This window comes from Scleropages formosus, chromosome 4 (genome assembly GCF_900964775.1).
Source record: "Scleropages formosus chromosome 4, fSclFor1.1, whole genome shotgun sequence".
Lineage (NCBI taxonomy): Eukaryota > Metazoa > Chordata > Actinopteri > Osteoglossiformes > Osteoglossidae > Scleropages > Scleropages formosus.
This window is the reverse complement of record NC_041809.1, coordinates 31,204,121-31,226,749: the sequence shown is the minus strand read 5'-3', so window position 1 is coordinate 31,226,749 and position 22,629 is coordinate 31,204,121. Positions and strand designations below refer to the sequence as shown.

At 42.8% G+C, this 22,629-nt stretch overlaps 1 protein-coding gene across 3 annotated transcripts in view; it reads right to left on the bottom strand.

The window, feature by feature from the left end:
• The window catches only part of LOC108934380 (spectrin beta chain, non-erythrocytic 1-like), a 68,161-nt gene extending 51,722 nt beyond the window's left edge, over positions 1-16,439 (bottom strand). For 2 of the 3 annotated variants that reach the window (XM_018752099.2, XM_018752096.2), the window contains exon 1: positions 15,833-16,439. The gene's annotated coding sequence lies outside the window, so the exon portion shown is untranslated. Of the gene's footprint in view, positions 1-6,578; positions 6,632-15,832 lie in introns of those variants that run through there. The other variant, XM_018752097.2, reaches the window with a different exon arrangement.
• Positions 16,440-22,629: the final 6,190 nt, after the last annotated feature.

Genomic DNA, 22,629 nt, shown 5'->3' with positions numbered 1-22,629 from the left:
CGTTTTTGACTCTCTGATGGCTGCTGATGAGACTCATGACTGGAAGGCCAACACGGAGCACCGCTCGGCATTAGAAAAATGCATGCTGCTTTGACTAAAGTGCCACATTCAAAGCGCTGCCGTGTCACAGGAGGTGCGAAACCGTAAGCCTTGTTGAGTCACCCTCGATATGGGCATCTGCTATCTGGTCTCACTTGCAAAGCTGTGTTATCATCATTCTTACACTAACTACTTCCACAGCGGCGTGATAACTGTGTATATTAATCCATTGCAATACACCTTTACTGCAGTATACAAACTGCTTCAAAACCAGTTTGATCAAAGTGAAAGACAACATCACATTTCTCTTTAGTCTTTCAGTTATTATTTATTTGTTGAGCAGACACTTTTCTCCTTAGTAACAATGTTAGTGTTATACTTTAAACTACTTACACTACTTTACCCATTAATACAGCTGGGCTATTTTTACAGAAACATCTCCAAGTACCCTGCTCAGAGGTAGAAGGTGCAGGGGTTTGAAACCACATCCTTTGTGTGGAAGGAGACATCCTGAACTACTACACTATACCACATTATTGTTCATATACAGAATACATGACATCAGACTACTATTAATTAGTTTAATATACAGGTTTATTTGGAATTAGCCGTTGTTCTGTTTCATATGTAGTTTTTCCATATTTTCCTTAATAATTGACACACTGTTTTATAATGGCCTTTGTGCAGTAATATTATTTGTGTAATAAGCTATCTTATTAAGCCATTCAATTTTTAACATTATCCCAAACAGTTTGCTACAGTTATATTAAGAAATTTACAAGTAACATTGCAAAAATACTGTAATAAGATCATACTGTTAATTGGCTTTCATCTACCGACAGAGTCAGACACAAGAAAAACACTTAAATTCCCCCTTGAACACAACACAAAACAGAAGCACAAAGGCTAATTTCCACATAAAACACTTTCTTTTAAATCTGATGTACTGTGTAACCAGCTTAACGTTACCCACTTAGAGCTCTTGTAAACCACTTAGAGCTCCTGTGAGGTGTGACCATGGCAACGGCAACTACCTGTCACTGGACTTCTGCCGGGTGAGTGGAGCCACGCGGCCGCGCTTGGTGACAGGTGGCCCAACTGAATGTCAGAACTAGTTAGATCTGACTGGATTACCCGGTACTGTGCCACATGGCGGGGGGGGGGGGGGGGGGGTCAATACCAGCTGATGGGTGACGGGTACTCCTATAATCCAGCCAGTGTCCACAAGAACAGGCATATCAGCGAAATGGAATTGTCTCCCTAGTAATTCATACAACCTACAGAATATACCTCGTTCCTACTGTAGACCTGTTCACATTAGGAATCTTCTTTATGAGCCCAGATACACCCTTCAGCTGTTAAGCACCAAGATTTTCTCAGATTTGTATGACACCACTTTATTTCCCTGTTCCAAAACCTATTTTTTGAAAATCCTGCATTTCTAAGTTCTAAAAAGGGTACATCCTAAAATAAATGTCTTTATTAGACAGCAGACATCCTGCTACTTTTAGTCCGTATAACAATTACAATACATATCCATTTCTGAAACAAAAGGTGTGTCTTTGATGAGCAGGAATATTCAAAAACCGCTCAGACGGAACTGCGCCGTCAAAGGCTTTGCTGGCAGTTGGGTTAGCAGATCGCACCAAATGGCACCACTTTCTTGATGCTCTGTTCACTTCTGGTGACTAAAACTGTTCTGTTGAAGAATCAAGAGAGATTAAATAAAACAGTGAGCATTAGAAAGATGAAGGACAACTCCATAACATGCCTGTAGGGCCAAAGCTGACCCAGGAAAGAGCTTTTTCTGCTTTTAAATTAACAAGAGCAGCTGGGGACCTCCAGACACAGCTCCACCCTTTATCATGTCTCACCAGACTTCTCCATTGGTGCCCACGTATTGAGGGTTTGGTTGACCTTTAACCTCACAATACGAGCAGATGTGCGAACGCTTCTTTGTCTTTGTGATGGGCCTTTGAAAAGCCACTGTTGTGCTGACCGTCTGGAACATCTGTTGTGGTGAACCAGATTTACGGTTAAAACCTCTGGCCCTTGACCCTCAGTCCACAGACGGGATAAGGCACAAATTTATTCCGGATATCAGGCCAAGTAAAACAATTTCATTAATACAAACTATAATGTGATTCAGATCTTCACACCCAAATAGGACAAACTTTAAAAATGTTGCTATATTCAAGAAATGTGCTTAGAACTATTTAAGTCCTTCCCCTCATTTCTCAAAAGAATATAGAGGAATGCAAATTCACTGAACACCTCAAATACCATCTTGAACTTTTTTTTTTTTTTTTTAATTAAATCAATGCAGAAATATCAGCAAGGTCAAAACTAAGATGTATTACTGGCTACAGGTCAGCAGAACAGCCTATTTTTGTAAAAGAAACAGAGTAAATAGACCACTTAACAATACCGTGTGTTCAAATTCAGCCAAAAGATTGCAGTGAACGGTAATAACACAAAACTAGAATGCAGTAGAAGTATGACGTTCATGACATTAGGCCGTTTGAGGAATTCATAGGATGGAGTGAAATATCAGTGATGAACCCAGAAGAAATCTACTAAAAGAAATAAATGGGACATTTCGGGAGTTTACCTCATAAAAAAAATACCCGACAAGAGTGCTGACATGCCATTCCTGAACCACTTGACCTGGAAGTGTGTCGAGAGAGCGTCACAAAAGCCTGCGTGTGAGAGAACCTTAATCTACTGGAACATCGCGTCCCATGCTTCAGTCCTCGTGCAAATTCCCAAATTAAACCCCCCACCCTACTTGCTGCTTGACACTTATTTCCAAGTGGTGTCAAAAACGAGGAAGACAGAGAGAGACAAAACAAATGCCTCCATTAGGAAACATAAGCTATAATTTGGCACCGCTGAGTGGCTTGTTCAGAGGAAGACAAGATGAAAATGGGGAATACTGCCACTGTGGTACATCCCCCACTCCCACCCCCACCCCACCAAAGTTGTTCTTGGGCAGTGCAGAAAAGGGATGACCGGCACAGCGGGGTTTGGTAACCCTAAGGGCTCTGGTGACCTCGCGGGCACCCCACTCATCAGATTCAGTGGATGATGTGAGATCAGATGGAGAGACTGATGACACGAAACGCAGAGAGACAGATACAAGATGACATCAGCGAGATCCCTCTCCCTTCTCCCACTCCCCGACCTGTTTTCTTCCCATCCGGCTGGTTGTCTTCTCACTGCACCAGTTATTCAGCCAGTGAGAAAACAAGACCCGAATGCATTGGCCATAAGGGAATTACATATACTTATATGCATGCATCCACACACACAGACGGGTGCAAATGTGAACATGCTCACATACACACCACAAAGGGCATAAGTTCAGAGCTCACAAGGTTTCTACTTTGACTGTAGGATTCTTCACTCATCGCTCAAACTCTTCACACTGTTTCACAATAGTGATGCTCTCCTGAAGTGACAGGATGAAGAGGCACCTCTCACATTATCCGGGTGAAAACCCACAAATCTCCAGGACAATGGGCACCCTAAGCGGGAGCGGAGTCAGCCGTGAAACCCGGCTAGCCGCTTGAGCCCTTCCGCTGGCAACAATGAGGCCCCAGATTAAACAGCAAATCACACAAATGTATCAGGGGTACAAATCGGGGTTGGGACTGGGGCAGCTCAGTGGGGTGACCCTGGTCCACTGCGTTCCTGTAGCTTTGAATTAGTGAAAGCACGTCAGTGTGTTGGGCTCAGCCTCACACATCTGGGAACACACACATGTGCACGTCTGCCGGCGCTCATACCTGCATCCACGTACATTCAAATACGACCCACACTGTCATACACAGACCTGCACACCAGGACTTGGGCCACAAGTCCCTGGATACCATTTGCGTATTATCATTCAAGCACAAAGCAATTCAAATAGCAACAGTCTTTCAGACTTGCGCGGCCAAAGCAAAAGTGTAATGACAAGTAGCTGCAGATCTAACATGTGTCTGTGGTGTATGGGGACACATCACAGATTTAGATTGTTCACGCTGTACGCCACTCACACCTTGCCAATACCCAGCACTTTCACATCGCCGCAGCTTGGTACCACGGTTCAAGAGTCACGATGCCGTAAATGTGTTAGAGGGACAGGCGCTGCTCTGCTTACTTGAGACGCCCCTCAAAGTTGGAGTGCTTTCAAATGCCAGTTCCACGTTATGTGACGGGAAAGATTTGACTGCTCAGCTACAACCTCTTTGGCGTCTCGTCCGTTGAGGTTTTTTGGCAGCTGGTAAAGCACCTTCAACAATGTATTTTTGCAGGCACGTCTGCCACCCAAACAAGCCCAACTGCAAACAAAGGCCTCTGCCGTTCCTTTCCACCCATCCCCCTGCTTTATCCCTCTGCACAGATGATAATCTGATTTCATTTACCTACTTCTGTCCCTCTTCCTTCCTGTGTCGGTCTCCCTCCTACTACTGATGCCCTAATTCGGCAGATTAGCCCCGGTGAAAACGAGGCTGCACAGATGCTGCCGGTGGTTGGACCTCCCCGGGGACCTTTGGCAACCAGGATGGAGGCTGTACGCCTCGGGCACCTGGTTTTCAGACCAATCAGAACCTTCAACCTGCCAGCGAATCAGAGCCTTGAGTCCTAAATGGAGTGGAATTTCTAAAAAGGCCATAAAAAAGACATTACTAGTTAAAAATAAGTAATTAATTTACATTTATGTGGTGCTTTTCTCCAAAGTGACTTATTAACCTTTTTTTATACATTAGCCTACTTAGAATTATTATCTTTGTAAAGTTTACTGCGGGAATTAAAGGTACTGCAGTGGGAGAAGGAATCTGAACCTGGGTCCTTTGACTGCAAGGTCACAGCTCAAACTGCGATGAAGACGGGCTGTTCTAGGCAGATGAGGCCACTGCACTGACACAGATTTCTTGCCTTCGAGAAAGGACAAAAATCTGAGCGTTTCATGGTTGTAAGCATATGGGCTAATGTTAGCCGGCAGCCCTAAACAAGCTCGCCCTTCTTCCCTCATCCCTGGGGAGTACGAAAGGACTGTGGCTCCATCTAAAGCCTGTGGTGGGGTGAGGTGGGATTACTTATGTCAGAGAAGTGGGCAGCATGTTGGTGCAACAATACAGACACATTATTCCACTTTGTATTTTCGTTGCAAAGACATATTTTGATTCTGGAGGCATTCAAGTATTGCTTTGGCTCTGGGTTTGATCCGAGTTCGATACTTGCTTAGTCTGTGTGGAATTTGCATGTTCTCCCTGTGTTTGTGTCCGTTTCCTCCCACAGTCAAGACAACGATCACAAACCCAGAGCCAAAGTAACACTTGCATGCCTCCAGAATCAAAAAATGTCTTTGCTACAAAAATACAAAGTGGATTAATACTGTATGTGTCTGTATCATTTCTTTGTCATTGTCAAGACATGCTTTCAAATGAACCGGTAACTCTAAATCGCCAGTACTCTGTATGCCAGCGAGGGTGTTTCACTGGCATATAAATGACTTAAGTCGAGTACTGTAGTACATCTAAGAATTGCAAGTCACCTTAGCTGAAAAGGTGCAGCCTGATACAACTACATAGTCTCCTTTGGAAGTTGCTTTGGGGAAAACAGTCTGTAAAATTGATGAATGCACACTGTGGCATCCCAGCATGCCCTCTTCACCCTACATCCATTGTTTAAAACAAGTGCAGGTCACCATGAGGGAGTGTGAGCACAGCTCTCTGAGACCCAAGAGGAAGATGAGGTAGAAGATGCTAAAAAGAGGGCTTCAAAATCATTCCCAGACCACGTGAAAAAAGCACATTGCGGAGGCCAATGCATTTTTAATGCGGCCTAATTCTGATACTTGCGCTGGGAAGGAACATCAGTGGTAATGATAGTGCATTGCACTTATAAATATGATGGCCAAAGCCTCTGGGAGAAACCAGCACACACCCAAGGAAAAGGATCACGTTACAGAAACTGAGCCTTTAAGTATCACTGATTCCTCCAAAGAGAGTACAGAGCACTTTCATTTGGCCATTTTCTAAATCTTCTCTTACAAATGCTGGACATCATAAACTAATAACTAGAGACACAAATTCCAGAGAATTATACATATACACTTCATATACATTGAAGGGTGATGGAGGACTTGTTTCTCCAAATTTTTATTACAATGGTAAATTTATATCCAATTCTTTTTCAATAAAGGTTTGTTTTGTACAAATAAAAAAATGTCCCACAACTATAGTCAATAAATTCACGATAAGCATTACTAGTGAACATATTATAATAGTTTTCTTAAATGTTTATATTTGACACCTGTGCTTTGGAGAAACAAAAAGACAATAATAATCGGAACAGACAAAAGACATTAGATGGAAACAGGACTTCTGTATATTTGCATATGGAAACTTCAAACATATTCAACTAAAAAGCAGTAGGATGCAGTGAAACTTTTTCACTGAACTGTAATGTAATGACAGCTTTCTCAGACTTGCTGGATGTGATCTCATTTGTCAATACAGGTTTTGGTGCTGAAGTACAGCCTCACTCACTTTCTGTAACCACTTGTCTTGGTCAGGGTTTCAGTGGTCCAGAACCTATCCTGGAATCAGTAGCTGGGGGAGGAACACCAGGCCATCATTAGGTAGCCACAAACAAAAACAAAGAGACTAGCAATTGACACACCAAGGGCCGCTATTTAGAATGGTCAACTCACCTTGACTGAAAGTCATTTAACTGTTGGTGGAAACCAGAGCACCCAAAAGAAACCCACAGACATGTGAAGAACATACAAACTCCACACTGAATGAGCTAGATTTGAACCCACACCCAAACAGCCCAGGCAGTAGTGCCACACTTTGCACCAACAGGCCAACCCTAAAGTAAAGATCCCTTTCCTAAGCAAGTGGCATAAGTTTGCAAAATAAAAAATGTGTTAAAGGGTTAGCTTTCTTTTTTAAGAATCTTAACACCATGTTTTTTGTTGAGGATCCTGACTACGGCTAGTTACCGCCCTGCAACCGTAACAACTGGTCTTACACAATAACCTCTGTTTTCTTCAGAATCAAACCCTTGTGCTGATCCCAAATTACAAGTAAAGCAGTAAAGACTTACTCCCTGTCTCCCACCCTTAAATACCTTAACCTGTTGGGTTAACATTAGACATCTGAAGTTCACAACACACTTCAGGTTCCGAAATGGGAAACATTTTTTCTTCAGGCCAGCCCTTACATAGGTAGAAGGCAACTACTTGACTCACACTACTTATTTTAACGTTTTCTTTAAAGAAAAATAAATTTATGCCAAAAACTTGGAAAATACAGGTTTACGTATACACACACACACACACACACACACACACGCTGGCCGAAACCAAGCGGGGTCACGGTGGGCCAGACCCTAACCCTGCAACACAGGAAGCAAGGCTGGAAGGGGAGAGGACACACCCAGGACGGGATGCCAGTCCACCGCAAGGAACCCCAAGTAGGGCTCGAACCCCAGACCCACTAGAAGGATGGACCCGGCCAAACCCGCTGCGCCACTGTGCCCCCTTCAAATACACATACCCTCATATCAATAAACTGTATGGAAGGAGACCTATTTAAAGGTATATATAATCTAATTACTCACCATTTAACTTTGCCATATTAAATTATCACTACAGTGCCGTGAGTAGCATCTACATGTACAAAGTAACAAAACATTTTTTTATTTCAAAAAGAATAAATAATACACGAGTATCTCTAAGGAACATGAACTTGAGATAAAAGACAAACAGACAGGACTATACACCCTCGCAGAAAATTTTTCAAATTAGCAACAATAACGCATCTGGATTACATTAGTACACTTTCAATATTAGGATGCAGATGCTTAAGTCTGAGTTAAACAATAAAAAGAGATCAGACTAAGGCCTGAGGGACACAGTGGTTCAGTGGGTTTAACCAACGCCTTCTAAACTACTCCGTAGGCCGGGGTTTCAGTCCAGCCAAGGGTGTGTAGAGTTTACGTTTCTCCCTGTATTTTCACCTAACACACATGCATAGACAGCCCTGGCAAAACACGTCTGTTCCTCCATCATTTCGAAAACCATGTGAGCAGTCCCAATGAGTCGGACTCAACTTGATCACATGCTGAGTATTAAGTGTTTTTCCAGCCCCGCCCCACTAGTCAGCAATGAAAACAGAAACACATTGTTTTTTAATTAATGATTCAGCTATAAAATCACTGAAAAGTAACCAAAAATTGCCACTCAGTACTAATTTCCAATTACCATCTTATTAAGGCCTTGATTTAAAAGACAGTAAGTTACTAACATTTAGTTAATTAGCACAGTGAAACGTGCAGTATTATCTACACAGGTCACGCAAACACGTGACCCAAAAGGATTTCTTTAATGGCATAATTACTCAAATATTTCTAACAAAGTATTCTATGACTATTCAATGCCTCTTATTAATGTTAATCCTTCTTTTGAGTAATTTGCTTTACTTTATATATAGTGCTGCTTGAAAGTATGTGAATCCCTTGCGTCCCTTAGTTTGACCACTAAATTTTGATGAGAAGCAGTCTTCCTCATCTGACAAAACAGCTGTGAAATTACAAATTGTTGGATTAGAAAAAAATCATGCATGTAGTAGATAAACAGAAGTAGTGCAGGTTCAAAAATAATTGAACCCCAAATTGCATTGGTTAATCTAAGCAAATAAGTAGAATTGGATGTGTGAATCATAATTATTTTATTAGTTTATGATTTACATTTTATACATTCATTTTTATATTTTATACAAGAATAATGATCACTCCTACAGAATTCATATAGTTGCAAAGCACTGTACAGCACTGTTTGAAATAGTATTGAAATCTTGAAAGTTTTCAAAAATTACAACACAAATGATATTAGTCCAGTTTGTATTTTCGTTGCAAGTCACATGTGCAGAAACATATTAGAAGGCAAACAGGGAGTGGTGGTGCTGCGGGCTTGGCCAGGTCCTGCTCTCTCGTGGGTCTGGGGTTCGAGTCCTGCTGGGGGTGCCTTGCGATGGACTGGCGTCCCGTCCTGGGTGTGTCCCCTCCCCCTCCAGCCTTACGCCCTGTGTTGCCGGGTTAGGCTCTGGTTTGCCGTGACCATGCTTGGGACAAGCAGCTTCAGACAGTGAGTGTGTGTTCCTTTTGGTTCTGGAGCCATTCAAGTGTTGCTTTGGCTCTGGGCTTGAGATCATTGTCTTGATGAAATGAATTTTAGCAAGAAGCTTCAGTTTTCTGCAATCTGAAACATGTTCCACTATAGTGTTTGTGCTACTTTTTACTATTTATTATGCCATTTCTAACATGCCCAGACCCCCAAGGCTCCGCTGATGAGACATATCCCTACAGCATAACGCTGCCACCGCCATACTTCATTTGGGGCGTGGGAAGAATAACTGTTGCACCACACAGTGCTTTGCATAATGGCGAAGAAGCGCAATCTTGGTGTCATCAAACCAAAAATCCCACATCTTATCTGGATAACTGGTGATGTCATGTAAACTCCAGACAGGCTTTGAGATGGTTCTTACTAGGGGCTTCTTTCTTAACACCCTCAAATACAGATCAATATGTAGTGCTCCTGAAATACTGCAGTTGCCTTATGCACCTTTGTTCCTCCCTTTGCCATTGAACAATGTAGGTCTAAAAGCCTGATCCTTGGCCTCTCAGTACCATCCCTCACATGTCATCTTCTTCAGATGGCGACTTTTGAGGAACAGCTTTTCTGGTTCTGGCTGTGTCTGGTTAGTTTGATGCATTTTCCACTTCTTGATTACTGAGCAGTACACACAGGAATTGATTTGTATCATTTTCCTTCTCTCTACACATTGTATATCAGTATTTCTGACATCCTTATCCTTCTCTTTTGTCTTCTCTTTCATGTCTTCTTCAGATTCACTGCCCAGGGAAGGAAACCTATGGGGTACGTCCAGAGAACAAGGACAGTTTCCTTGTTTGTGTAGCGGCCAATGACTAGACAAATAGACATCCTCCACCTAGTCTTTCACCTGTGCATTTTGAGCTACTAGATTATAGAGCCAAAAAAAATTATGCAGCTACCAGATTATAGCTTTGGACTTTGTTTATGATACTGCAGAGAAATAATTCATTTTGGTTTAAAATATTTTCTTTTTGAGGATGTGATCTTGCAACATAAATACTAACTGGACAAATATTTTACCGTTTCATTTGCAATCCAGCGGCATTTGAGAAAGTCTGCAGGTTGGAACCCTTCTGTAATGCACTATACTTCAAAATGTGCATGCCTGTTTTTCAGCATGGTTTACTCATTAATAATTAAGTAGCCTATAGGATACTTGGCAAGAGTACACCGAAAGTCTGCATGTAGCATTCCGTTAATAATTAAGAATTACACCATCCTGTACAGGGCCACTTTAGTACACTTGAGTAAACCCACACTTACTAAAAACTGGTTGCTGGACTTACCGTCAACTTATGAATTTTAGTCTACTCCCTTCCAATTTCACGTTCTTTAACTAATTTTTAACAAATCCCACCCCCTTCAAAAAAAAGCATATATTCTTAACCCATTTTCTAAAGTTTCAGTTTGTAACATAAATGTACACCATATATTTACCTGCTCAGTCGATATATGTGTAAAGGATCAAGCATTCAACTTGCTTTCACCGTGTTCATAGACCGTGTCTGAGAATGTTGTGATTCCAATGGCGCCACTAAGAAGCTTACTGTTACCATGGTAACGGACAATAACGTAGAAAGTGGCGATATTACGAACGTCGAACATGCCATGCATGGTATGAATCGGCATAACATGGGATTTTTTGCCGACACCGTGTCTTTATTTTCGAAAATTCTTAAACGTTAATTGCAACTTTAACTTATGGAATTCAAAGCTGATAAAGAAATACGAATTACAAAATTATTTTATTATTATTCCAGCTAGGCGCGGGGGCGCGGTGGCGCAGTGGGTTGGGCCGCAGTCCTGCTCTCCGGTGGGTCTGGGGTTCGAGTCCCGCTTGGGGTGCCTTGCGGTGGACTGGCATCCCGTCCTGGGTGTGTACCCCTCCCCCTCTGGCCTTACGCCCTGTGTTGCCGGGTAGGCTCCGGTTCCCTATGACCCCGTCTGGGACAAGCGGTTCTGAAAATGTGTGTGTGTGTGTGTGTGTGTGTGTGTGTGTATTCTAGCTAGACCAGAGATTTTTACACACAACTTTCCGTACTTACTAGAAAGCTAATTTAAGAATGACCAGAAGCAGAAACAATTTGGCAGTGACTGTGTCCATTTTTAAAAAAATGACTCTAATGAAATGGGGCACAACGGCAGACTGGACTTGGGTTCGAGCTCTACTTTGTCTGCGTGCAGTTGGCGCCGGTTTCCTCTCTCGGTCTGAGAAGCGTTTCGGCGACGCTGGTGTGTAAGCGGCCCGTACTCTGTGTACTGAGTTTACCGTGCTCTGCGGTACAGCCCCGCGAATCACTACTATAAGGACTGCAGGCAGCGCCGGGCGGGAGCGGAAAAAAACGGCACAATAATAAATAAACGAATAATGGCAATTCATGGGGAATTTAGTACTGTGTTGCCGCTTCACATCTTTTTAGGCAGAATATATTTGTGCCGTAAAGGTCTAAAGTTATTTCTTCATCCAAATGGGCCTTTTCTAAAAGACCATTTAGTTCACATTTTCCTCTGAGAAACGCGACCGCCAAAGAAACAAACGCGGCAAATGACCAAATGCGCGATTACGCGGCTTCAGTCTCCGCTTTATGTTGTATGGTGTCACGAACCGCATAAAAAAGAAAGAAAAAACAACCATTAAAGGTCACTGTGTGTACAGATTGAGGGTGGGGGTACCCGGGTACTGAATAAATATATCTGCCCTACAGTTTTTTATTATATATACGCGAATGTTTATTTGTGTCGACAATTAGGTTATCCCCCTTCAGTTCAGGAATAAATTCAAATCTATATTCTAAGTACTGTGAATTTACATGTGATGTTACTTTACGAGTTGCATATTCACACAAATGTTACTGCAACAACTGAGACCGCAAAAGAGTATGACACTCAACAGTAGTTCATGATCTAAAGGTCAGTACTACATCCAGTCTGATGTGATGTTTCTTCACAGTAAACATAGTAATATCACCTGAAACTCGTATAAATAAAGGAATAACAGTGGATAATTTACGAAATCACTTTCCGTGTTTCGTTACTCTCTAGTCTAGACCTCAAGGGTGAGTTTGAGAAGACAGACTCTCTTTATATTAAATATAAATATTTAACATATAAATACTGCAGGTCGCTTTGAAGGAAAGCAATAGGTAAGTACATTTTATTTATCTGATGCTTTTCTCCAAAGCGACTTAAAGCGTGGGGGTGGTTGCGCAGTGGATTGGACTGGGTCCTGCTCTCTGGTGAGTCTGGGGTTTGAATCCCGCTTGGGGTGCCTTGCGATGGACTGGCATCCCGTCCTGGGTGCGTCCCCTCCCCCTCCGGCCTTACGCCCAGTGTTGCCGGGTAGGCTCCGGCTCCCCGTGGCCCTGTATGGGATAAGCGGTTCAGAAAGTGTGTGTGTTTGTGTTCAGCGCGTTCAGCGCGTCACATGTCCACAGTGTGCATCTTGTTTCAGGGCCCAGATTACGTGATAAATTACAGTAAGTGAATGTATTGATTGTTGATCGATACACTGATTGATTGGTACAATACTTATTGATTGCTAACACTGATCGCTGATGGCTCCGGCCTTCAGACCCAAAGGTCGCAGGTTCGAGTCTCACCTCCAGCTGTGGTACCCTTGAGCAAAGTACTTACCCTAAATTGCTCCAGTAAAACTACCCAGCTGCATCAATGGGTAAATAATTGTAAGTAGATTAACATTGTAAATCGCTTTGGAATAAAGCGTCAGCTAAATAAATAAACATACTTATGTATTTTATTGAATGTAAAGAAGAATTACTATGTCTTTCATTGATTATCTGTAATCTTCCATTGTATAACTCGGTTTAAAACAAAAATATCATGATTTGTCGAAACCGAACTGTTTGCTCACTTGGCTTTTTTGGTTTGTTTACAGCTTGTAACAATAAACCAATGCAGCGTTTTTCCCACGAATGTAGCGCATCATACAACACATTATTTCTCAAAGTAATAAAAAAATTCAAACGGGGCAGCAGGTGGTGGTAGTTATAGCTGGTGCCTTGCAATTCAATGACCTGCATTCAAATCTCGCGATATCATATCCTGAATTACTCAACAAAAACTACCTTGCTGTATAAATGGGCAAATAATTATAAGTAGATTAACCCTTAAATTTATGTCAAACTCATTAACGTAAAAATGTTCAAATGGTAATCTTTTCTTGCCTTTTCTGTGTCAATAAGTTGTCAATTCTTAAATCTCATATTAAGACCCACACTAATAATAAACTATACAAATAATTTGTCTGTTCTATGCAAGTTTAGACACTAAGGCCTATATTTGAACAATGGAGGTTATTTGTACAAATAACACACACACACACACACACACACACACACACACACACACACACACATTTTCAGAACCGCTTGTCCCATACGGGGTCACGGGGAACCGGAGCCTACCCGGCAGCACAGGGCATAAGGCCGGAGGGGGAGGGGGCACACCCAGGACGGGACGCCAGGCCGTCGCAAGGCACCCGAAGCGGGACTCGAACCCCAGACCCACCGGAGAGCAGGACCATGGTCCAACCCACTGCGCCACCGCACCCCTCTTGTACAAATAACATTAAAATAAAATCTATCTTTTACACTAATTTGGAGAAATTAGCTAATAAAAGGCCAACAAATATCATCATACAAAATTCCTGGGCTTTATATTAAAAACGTGAAGAAACTTACAATATGGTCTATCACACATTAATCTTCCAACTGTGAAACAAAAACTGATCCTTAACGCTGATTGTTTGTAGTTGTATATTTAGAAGCTGTGGCACATACAATAAAATTATTTCCAAGTCTGTGAACGCACACAAGGATAGAGAGTTCAGCCAAGCAAATGAGTAAAGTCATACTCGTAGAAAGCCATCTGGCCAGCATCTCCAGCCTGTTAAACTTGCATTTTTATTTTCTGCATTTGCAGACGACTGACATCACCATGCCAACTTGTATACACCTGGTCTGCTCACTGTACATTATCTCATACTTTAACATTTTAATATGTAAATCCTCGAAAGAGCAAAGTGCAACGTGACCAAAGGTAGAACTTGTTTAAAAAAAAAAAAAAGGTGACTCATTGCTTTGGGTACACCTGCTACAAGGGGAGAGAAGTGACTCGGGAGAAGTGAGAAAGAGGGAGAGAGGGTTTAGAGGGGAGAGGAGGGAGAGGGAAGGGAACAAGGGTAGGAATGGGAGGAGGTGGGGTGGGGTGGGGTGGGGTGGGGGAGGGGAGGCTGGTGATGCCAATGTGTCTGAATGGGTTAACAAAGCCTGCTGACTAAAAGCAAAAGTAATGCAAGAACCCATCACACAGGTAGCTATGCCTTTCTGAAGCAGGCCACACACGAGTGGTATTTAAAAATGACAAGACAGAAAAACAATACAGGCCCAAGACCTTCAATCAATGTTCCATTAATCCACTACGTTTAATATGCTGAGGGGTGATGTGCAGAATGTGTAGCTTTTGTTCTTTACATCGGGGGGAAAGAGGTGGAGTCAGGGGGGGGTGGGGATGTTTAAAAGTAGCAATATTTCATAAATCCCCTTTGTGGCGGGGTCTGGCCTACCAACACCAGAAGCTCAACGTTTTCATGTTGAGTACATATTCATTTCAAACACAAAATGACCTCATATGTCACTGCATCCTGTGTCTGTACCTCTGTTAAGGATGATTCTTGGCCAACATGATACCTAATGTCTTCTGTAGGGGGGGAAAAAAACATCTCTTACATTAGTGTGAACTTCAGAAAGGGAATGTACCTCCCAGTTACTGGAAAAACTACATTTAAAAACATAAAAGTAAAAGCAAACATCAATTGGTCTGCCTCAAATTCAACAGAGAAAATAAAGGCAAGGTAAATGCGCATTTGGCACCTATTTTGAGAATTAAAATCGTGCATAAATGGTGTGCAAATCGCAGAAGATCTCCGTGCCCCGTTTATACTGGAACACTAGACAGTAGACTAGCAAATATGTATAACGTATCCATTTACAGCACGTTTACATGTGGTAATGTGGTGGTACAGCCGGTTCCCGGTAATGGAATCAATTAACGTGTTTTTCATACTGCTCATCGAAAATATGCGCAGGTTTATAATAATAATAATAATAATAATAATAATAATAAAAACAATATTAATAATAATAATAATCGCTGGTTTTATGATAAATCAGCCACCGAGCACCCCGACTCGAGACCCACACGGCCTGAGTGTTCCAGCCCCAGTGTGCTCACATTTTTGCAGAATTGGTTATATTTCTCTCTGTCCAAGCGGGTTCTGGCAATGACACACACACACACACACACACACACTGACTGTGCGAGGCTGAAGATGCGAAATGTTTTTAATAACAACAGCGAGTCGAATGTCATTTCCGACTCAGCTGAGGGATAAAGAGGCAAAAGGTGTCGGCAGACAGACAAGAGAGGCGGCCGCCGGGACACCTCGACAAAAGACGTGAACAGGACGCGCAGCTCGGGAGAAACGAAACACCCAAAATGATGATACACACGCGCGCGAGTGTGTCAACATGCACCGCAGTTACAGCCGCCTACTCAAATATTCACTCTATTTAATAAAGAAATAAACAAACAGCTTACCAGTTCCGCAGCCGTTTTTTTTTTTTCTCTCTCTCTAGTCGAAGAAGCCCCCAAATATTTGCGAATGTACTTCTTTCTCGTCACAAACGAAACGGTCGAGACGTGAAGGAGGCGCGTCTGTCGCCGCTGACGCGAACCGCGCCGCTGCTCGTCCGTTAAATCCGCGCCGTGGACTCCCTCATTTCCACGCCGCTCGCGCAGCGCGGAGCCTCGCGGAACATTCAGAAATCCAAGGAGCTAAATAAAAATTGCGGCGAGCAGGGTGGGGGGTTAAAGGAAGGAGAACGCGGGGCTGTGCTGCTGGAGGGCGGCGGGGGCTCCGCTGTCCTCCTGCTCTCGTCCTTTTCTCCTCCTGTTTAGCTGGAGAAGAAAGGATGAATGGCAGTGCGGGGGGAAGGAGGAGGGGGGAAGCTCTCCGTGAACCATCCCGAAGCGCGGGGTTCGCACCCTACATACTGCGGGCCTCAGGCTGCACCGCACTCTGCTGTCGGGGCAGTTCGTTCGCTCCGCTCTCTTCGGATTTCGCGTTCTTTCGGCCACGTGTGAGTGTGTTTCTCCCTCGTTTAAAACGCACTTTCTTTTGCGCTGTGCGTCGCGACACACCGCTCGACTGGCGGATGGATATTATCTCCTAGGCGCGAAGAGGTGAGGGAGCGCGGCTCGCGCCGAGGAGGCGGCACGCGGGTGGGTTGTGCGGCCTTTTTTTTTTCTCTCTCTCTCTCCCCCCCCCCCCCCCCCCCTTTTCTTTGAAGTAACGGCTTGGATATTTCTCTCAAGACGCGAATTTCTACAACTGAAGGAGTTTCAAACAGTGTGTGCAGGCCAGACCGCCCTACTGTTTCCTCAAGCTTGTCAACCTGACCAAAAAAAAAAAAAAGCACTTTTCCTCACCTGCACTTTTAGGAAAACAAGCAGAGATCCTCATGAGAAGCTGCTACAAAAGCTAATTCTCAAGAAAACTGCTCGCCTCGAGCATAAGCATTTCAGACTATGTGTAAAAAGGTTATTGCTTGCCATCTGTGTCTGAAACCGCGTGAACAAATTTGACATCTTGACCTCGGCGATGCCTTTCTTTTCACAGACGAGTAAAATGCCGCCATGCCCGTGCCTTTTGTTCCTCACATCGTCTGGGCCCAATTAAAATGCTTGCGGTGTCACATTCCATACATTCTGGACCCCCAGTCCACATCTGTTTTTGTTTGCTCCCCTTTTTCCCAACAATAAACACGAACTGTGGGGATTTAAACTAACAATATTAAATGCCAATGCCTTAACTGCAAAGTCGAGAGCTGCATAAACGTGCCCCACGTCCACATCTGTGGTATCAGTCACTACTTTTAATATCTGCACCCTTTATGATGACAAAGTCAAATGAGGTAACCGGTGTAACCGGTACCTTCCGCCATGTTTCTGTAAGCGCGATCAGTTTTATGAGGTTTTGCGTTGGGGTGTAGTCGCGGCGTTTTTTGGGTCAGCTCAGGTGAAAAGTTGAGAGCGTTCGTAAAAGCAACTGCAGGCCCGTTAACCCCAAGGTGTCGCAGTCATCTTCAGGGTACCTGTAGTTCACGGTGATTGTGTCCCAGAACACAGGACTGCTGCTTTTTCCTAAAATATTTATATTCTCCCATATTTCGCACTCCCTAGAACTCCAGGCTAAGGACAACAAGCAAACAACAGATGGCATGATGGTGTAGCGGGTAGCGTTGTTTTCTCACACAACCTGGATGGTGTGAGAGGATGTGAGTTTGATCCCTGCTCAGTCTGTGCAGAGTTTGCATGTTGTTGTCCCTGTATTTACATGGATTTTCTCAGAGATGTGTCTAAAGTGAACTGGTGACTCTAAATTGGCTATAGTACATTTACATTTACATTTATTAATTTAGCAGATGCTTTTTTCCAAAGCGACTTACATTTCAACAAAAATACAAATTTGTACATTACATTAAGAGACATGGCTGCAGACATGTTAAGTAAACCTAGTTTGTTACTTTCCACTTGATGCACCGATGCTCATCGCTCAAGTAGGTGCATAAAACACAGGATAGATGAATCCTGATAAACCTTCCTACAATTTTTTTTTTTCCTAAGGTACACAAACATTTACATACAATACAGGAGTAGCGGCTGTCTAAAAGCTTATCTGGGGATGATCATAAAGTTACGGTGCATGACCATTTACACCATACGTGAGCTGGAGAGATCTTGGGCGAAGCGAGTCCGGAAAAGGTGAGTTTTCAGACCCTTCTTGAATGTAGACAGAGTTTCAGCAGTTCTGAGTGAGAGGGGAGGTCGTTCCACCACAACGGAGCCAGAACCGAGGACCTCCGTGCTTTACCTTTCGTGCAGGGAACCACCAAGCGAGCAGAAGTAGACAAGCAAAGGGGTCCTGTTGGGGTGTAGCGGTTGATCAAGTCTTGTAAATAGTTGGGAGCAGTTCTATTGATGCATTTGTAGGCAATAACCAGGGTCTTGAATTTGATCCGATGTCTTGAATTTGATATAGTGTGTGAGAGAGTGTGTGTTAACATTACTCTAGCACAGATACGAGTGATTGGCCGTAATTACTGTAGTGTATCTGCATTCTACGGCACCTTGGATTGAAAAATGCGTCAGCTAAATACCATCTAATATTCATTGTAAGTTTCGTTGGAGAAAAGCATCTGCTAAATGAATACGTGTAATTAATTCAAGCATCTTAAAAAGGTTTGTTGTAGTGCTGCTGTATAAATAGAAGAAAAATATGACTTCTGTGAAGGTTTTTTCATATGATGGTTGGTCCCGAACACACTGATATGTCTAATCTGTTGGAGGCCAAATGATAGCCAATGGAAATCAGTGATTTTTTTGTTTTTCTAGGTTGATAGATAAAGTTCAGGATAATTGCCATGACAATATGAATGAATCAGCAGCTCAGTTTATAATGTCTGTTGAATTGCCTTGAGAACATTTCAAGGTCTGCCCTGCAAAATTACTCCATGTTTGTGATACTAATATTGTGACAAGAAGTAAGCAGTAAACATAATTAAACTCTACTGCATTCTCTGAAAAATGTTTTTCATGATTTTTTCAATGAAAAATGATTGTGAGATGGATTGCACTAATAGTAACAAAATGTTTATGAGCCTCAGCTAAAACACATAGGTAAACACACTTTCTTTCTGCTTCCATGTCAACCTGTATTTATTCATGCATTTCTGCTTTAATATAGAGTGTTATTGGTAATAAGTGTTATTTTTGTATTTTGCACTAGCAGCTGTTCAGAGTGACATTAATGTGTGTAATTTGCCTCTAGCAATATATGAAGTAACCTAATAAGGAAAGCTGTATTTATGTAACATTCCAGTCTATCATCCCAAAATGTAGGATGTCTGTCCTACGGTGCAGCACTCAGATACCATTTTAATGTTAAATTTAAATCCAGTGCTGTGGTATCACTTGGGTAGGAACATAATTATGACTATGATGTTATATTTTTGTTGCTATTAACTTTCATTGTTTACCCATCATCATCAGCTGGCCATCTCTCTTTTCATTATGCCCAAGGATGGAGAAAACATAATTAGTTGATTGGTATAACTTAAAAAACACTGATGTTACCTCACCTGTAAATAGGCAAAAAATTATTTCTTCTTGCTTTAATTTGCACATTGCTGAAGACAAACAATATTTAAAATCTGACAGCCAAATTACTCATTTACCTCATGATGTCATTATGCAGTCTAAATGCTGACCTCTGGCAATTTTCACAGGTACAGTACAGACTGTGTACTCATATCCTGTTATAAAACCATATATTCAATATACTGTACCTAATTCTACAGACAGAACATCAAGAGGGGTGGCACTTCGTACGTTTGCTTAGTTCTCTTCCCCTTCGCAAATGAGTCTGGTGTTTCTCCGTTTTGATAAAGTTTGTTAAAGAATACTGTAACCCTGTAAAGCTACCAACTGCGGTGTCAGCAATTGAACAGGTTTGGGTGGATTCATCCGATGTTGCACCCACACATACTGCGGAACATTCATCCTTGTCCCCATGCATTGGAAGCGGATGGCACACTGGGGGCCACATGGGAAACATCTCACATGCTGGCATGGGACTGTGATGCCAGTAAGGACTTTTGTCTCCTTCCTTCAGGACAGAATGCCAGCAGAAGGATATATGTAGAGACTTGGACTAATTGGTTAGGATGCTGAATTTATATTGTAGGCTATAGTTGCTGTGATGCTAAATGATGGGGATGTTGTTGCTGAGAAGCTTCTTTTAGCGATTACAGCTCACTTCACTTATAATTCTTGCCCAGCAGTAAATTCGGTCAAAGCAGTTCAGGATAGCTAGCCTTTCTACTAAAGAGTACTAGACTGGTAACCCTCATGAGACTCAAGGGAATTCTTTTATCCATCACTGTTTACACCATCCGTACATCAATCACACTGTAGACTTTCAGTACTGCCCTCCTCGACAAGTTTAACTGCACCTGTAACTGGATTTAAAAACTGCACTGAAATGGAAATTAATTCATTTTTAAACTTTTTGTTAAGTATGTCACATTTTGCAACAGGCACCAAACTAAACCAGAGCTTTTACTAGATGTTTATAAAGCACCATATACAGTATCCCCAACCACCCCAACCCCCTTTCCCTACCTGGTCCCTCTTTTTGGAAGAGCAGCTGTCCAGATTCTGGCAGGACAAAGAGAAAGAGCTGAGTCCATGATATCCTGCCATTACCGGCAGCCTGGCTCTGGCCGACACAGTGCTTACACAGGCTGGCTTTCTGCAGATTGCAGCAATTTCATCTAAACCCCTGTCTGTCCACCAGCTGTGGACATGGCCAGTCGAAGGCAAATTGGAAAGGAGGCATCACTGATGTCAGGAACCGTGACATGAGATTTGATTTAGTGCCCAACTTTTTCGAACTCGTTCTTCTCGCTGTGCTTCTCCGACAATGACAAATGCAGAGCGTGTAACAGAGAGACAGATTTTAACCATTGTTATTTTAAGTTTCAACAGCTATTTCTGACTTTGAAAACATTATACACACATACGTCCTGGACTTGTAAACCCGCTTTGCTACCTGTCTTTACACCCTCCTGCTCTTTCATATTCACACACATTAACTGACACCACTTGTCCCAAGCAGGATCGGGGGAGCTGGAGCCTAACCTGGCTAGACACAGGGCGTAAGGCTGGAGGTGGAGGGCACACACCCAGGACAGGATGCCAGTCACCTGCAAGGCACCCCAAACAGGACTCAAACCCCAGACCCACCAGAGAGCAGGACCCGGCCAAACCCGCTGTGCCACCGCACCCCTGTGCCCCCCTTTCATATTCAACAATTTATTATTAACCAATTATGCTAATAAAAGTGTTAATACATTTCCACGTAAATACATAGTCTTATGATAAAAAGGCCCCTTTTCTCTCCTCTGCACTTCTTCTGTGCATGTGCTTTATGCTGCATTCCTTCCATTCAGCATGTGTGTGGCAGTCAGCTCAGTCTGAGGCCTGCAGCAAGTGACCCTGAATACTGACCCTGCTGGCCATAGCTGACAGGTCACCCCAAAATCTCCAAAGCCGCACATGCGAAATGACCAGGCACTGAGGAGTCAGACCCTTCTCCTCATACCTGCCGCAAACCTGGCTTTCAGTTATTTTGCTTTTTCTTAAATCTTCTTTTCTCAATTCATTTACTTAAACTAAAATATAGACTTGCCGCACATCTGGCAGCCCGTAAGGGTCCTAACATGATGTTCCAGAGCAAAACTGTCACGTGGTCTTTTATCAGAATCTATTGTTATTTAATCTGTTAACGAAGTACAATTATAATCTTTCAGTAATTGTAGTGAGATTATGACCATTGTACTGGTCATTCCCAAAGGCTGACAGATAACACGTCGGATCTGGGACCTTCAGTGCAGTTCAAATTAGGCAATAAAGATAGAAGCTGCCTGCAAACAGAGATCACATAATTGAGGGAAGGATGATCCTGTTTTTACAAGAGTAGAAAAAATATAACGACGTTAAACGACATCCTCAGTTTCGAAGAGAAAGGAGTTCCATACATATGGCTGGAAACACTGCACAACTATTGCGTTGAGCACTCAGGACGTTATTCTTCTTTGCTGTGTGCGACCTACTAAAGCATATTTATATTTCTCCGGCTTTAACCATCTCTCTGGGACGCACTATTTCTGGTATCTTTCTTGTTCATTTTCCCTCATTTCCCCAACAAGTAGCTCAAGGTCACCCTCCTGTTCCAGTTTGAACTTGAGAATAATTAGACGGAATGAAACCAGGACAGTAGGAAGGGGTTTGATGAGTGTCACGGGACTGGTGAGCAAACGATGTGACCACAAGAGGACATTATGTAAAATCTGGCCTGAGTCTATTTTTTTTTCTAACTTCCTCTGGGTCGATGAAGGGAAGGGGGCAACAATGAACAAGCACAGCCCGCCTATGAAGTCTGAAACTTCCTGAGTGCAACATATCGCTTTTTTTTTTTTCTTCCGAGTATGTGTGGGCTAATATCTTTCCGTAGATGAGAAGAGACGGGTGCTGGGAAGGTGAGGTCAGCAAGCAGACTTGGAAGACAAATGGGATAAAGTGCAGGGAAATGGGTCACTCTTTCCTCCTGCCTTCAGTGCAAGATATCGTTTTTCTGGGTCTCCATCTATTCTAATTCTGCAGCAGGGGGCATGTCAGCACTGACGACTGAAAGCAAACTCTCACCCTGCACAAGATATATAAACTGCAATCACCAAAATGAGTGAACTATGGGATTGTTCATCAAGTGTTAC